At 39.9% G+C, this 2,500-nt stretch overlaps 2 protein-coding genes across 3 annotated transcripts in view; both read left to right on the top strand.

Moving 5' to 3' along the window:
• Positions 1-2,500, top strand: part of LOC137997680 (NACHT, LRR and PYD domains-containing protein 12-like) — a 184,383-nt gene that overhangs the window by 10,293 nt on the left and 171,590 nt on the right. The window contains exon 4 of the mRNA XM_068843818.1: positions 984-1,060. The gene's annotated coding sequence lies outside the window, so the exon portion shown is untranslated. The remainder of the gene's footprint in view (positions 1-983; positions 1,061-2,500) is intronic.
• LOC137997682 (protein NLRC3-like) overlaps positions 1-2,500 on the top strand; it is a 173,339-nt gene that overhangs the window by 154,143 nt on the left and 16,696 nt on the right. The window lies entirely within an intron of this gene.

Raw genomic sequence — 2,500 nt, 5'->3', positions numbered from 1 at the left:
TTCCAGATATCTTGACTGCTTTGAACTCCATGGAAATGGAATTTGTTTGCCCACGGAACATCTTAAGCGCATGAGTTTGGACAATGTGCGAGCCAGTGAGGCATGCAAGGCATGCGAGCCATGGCTGCGAGTAATGTGAGCCAAGATGGCGAGTCAACATGCCAGTCACACAGTTATTGACCTAACCTAACCATTTTAAAATGGGTGCCTAGGCTTAATAACAGTTTATCAGCACTATTTGAAGTGCGTGCTTAGAGTTAAATGCGAAATTCGCATGGCTCACATGACTCGCTGGCTTGCAGATTGTCCAGCCCCTAAGAGCGCTCAGGAGGTCGTTCAATATGTGTCCGTGCATTCCAGATCTAATTGAAATTTGACAATGTTGGTTTTTGAGGAAAGGGGAAAACCAGAGTACCCAGCGAAAACCTCTCGGAGGAAAGAGAGAACCAACAACAAATTCAACCCACATATGACGCCGGGACCGGGAATCGAACCAGGGCCACATTGGTGGGAGGCGGGTGCGCTCACCACTGCGCCAGCCCTCCTCCCCTAAAAAAATAGTCTTTCAATCAGTATGTCTTACATCTTTACTTCATGTAGGTGGCTGTAACTTCTGAGATGAGTAAGAAGGTCCATTAATTATTAAGGTCTTCATCACAGAGGATGAAAGGACAGTATTCTGAGAGAAAATAAAAGAGACAGCTTAAAACAAGGGGTGGAGGGAAAACTTCATTGTTTAGATTAAACTTAATTCAGTAACAGTTTTCAGACCAAAATGGATGGCAGCCCTTACGTGAAAGGTAGTAGTAGTTGGGGAGACTACAGGTAACATCCCATACAAGTACTTACATGTAGCTGTACCCTCCATGCAACAAGACAAAAATGTGGTAAATGCAAAAACATTAACTACACTGAGGAAATTTACCAAGCTTGTGAGCGTAGATGCTTGAGAATCATTTTTGTTGGTATCCCTCATTTTGCAGGACCATGGTATAAATGCTGCATGGAAGAGTTGTGATTTAAACTTGAAAGACAGAGGAGACTGATCAGAGCTCTTCAAGTAAGTTTCTGTAGTTATGAACGAACGAACGAACGAACGAACGAACGAACGAACGAACGAATGAACGAACGAACGAACGAACGAACGAACGAACGAACGAATTCTGACAATAATTCTAGTACAAACAAAAACTCTTTGGAATCCATGCAAAAAAAATCTCAAATTCTTAAGAAATCCTGTTATTTACTTTCTTTTTAAGGTGAAATTGATTTCTTTGTTCCAAATTCAGGTTTGAGATATTTGGATTGATAAAACAATGTTTACATGAGGTTAATATTACATGTATAAATGATACTGGTTTGTTTGGATAAAAAAAGTAATACTACAAACTCGAGCATTTCACAGCTTGGCATCTTGACATTCAATGTAACAGACTGTTCAACATACTGTTTTTGACTACTATTTCTATTTCAGAAGAACTTGATTAACTTGTTGTGTTAGAATGCCATAGGCTAATTTAAGAGCACTTCTCCAATACCGCAGAAGTACATGTAATGTTTAGTAATATGTCATCTTCTATCAAGGTGATAGCCTATTGATGCAAAAAAGCACTATAGTAGGTATCAACAGATTAATCTCCACATTCAAACATAATAGTACTGTAACAGCTAATGGACCGTGGAATTTCACTTAGCATCGGAGTATATCTGGGGTAATCAGAGCTTATTTAAATGCACTGTATTAGTTATGGCGCGGTTGAGCACGAAACGCGTACAGATTTGTGTTTAAAAGCGAAAAAGATCAGTTGGAACCGGACTGTCATCTTATAATTTGAAGGAAAAGTGTTTTGCTGCGGATCATCGGTCGCCATCATACGAGCGAGTTCTAGAAGGGGGATGGGTGATGCTAGCTAAAGGAGAGCAGGAAGGTCAAGAAAGTGTATGAGTGCAACTGCGTACATTTATCAGGGAGTTTATGTACTCAAGTAGCTTATGAAGATGTGTTTCAGCAGCCTCAGACCCCAAGCACAGATACATGTACCATACACATGTAGTTCAGATAGGGTAGAATTAAAGAGCAGAATAAGATGAGGAGTTTTTAATGGTTGGCTAGTATTTGAGTTGTTATCTATTATTCTACTTTTGGAATGAAAGGAAAGAGGCTTTTGGTGTGGACGAAAGATGATAAATTATAGTGACTATAGATTTTTCGGCCCTCGAGGTTAGTTTATTGGCAGCTAACCACGTACACACTTCGTTGATTTCAATTCCAAGTTTTTTTAAGATCTCCGTTTACACAAGTTACACTATAGTCATCAGCAAACAAGTAAAAATGAAGCTTATTGGAAGATCAAGATAAGTCATTGGTATACAAGGGAAAATGCAAGGGTCCAAGCACGGATCCTTGAGGAACTCCGCAGGGGTTGGATTAACATCAGGCCCCAGTTGTTCATGGGATAAATCTCTATCCATTAGATAGTGCAATTGGTTTCGCTATGAC

Source organism: Montipora foliosa, chromosome 3 (genome assembly GCF_036669935.1).
Source record: "Montipora foliosa isolate CH-2021 chromosome 3, ASM3666993v2, whole genome shotgun sequence".
In the NCBI taxonomy this organism is placed as follows: domain Eukaryota; kingdom Metazoa; phylum Cnidaria; class Anthozoa; order Scleractinia; family Acroporidae; genus Montipora; species Montipora foliosa.
This window is presented reverse-complemented; position numbering and strand designations above follow the sequence as displayed.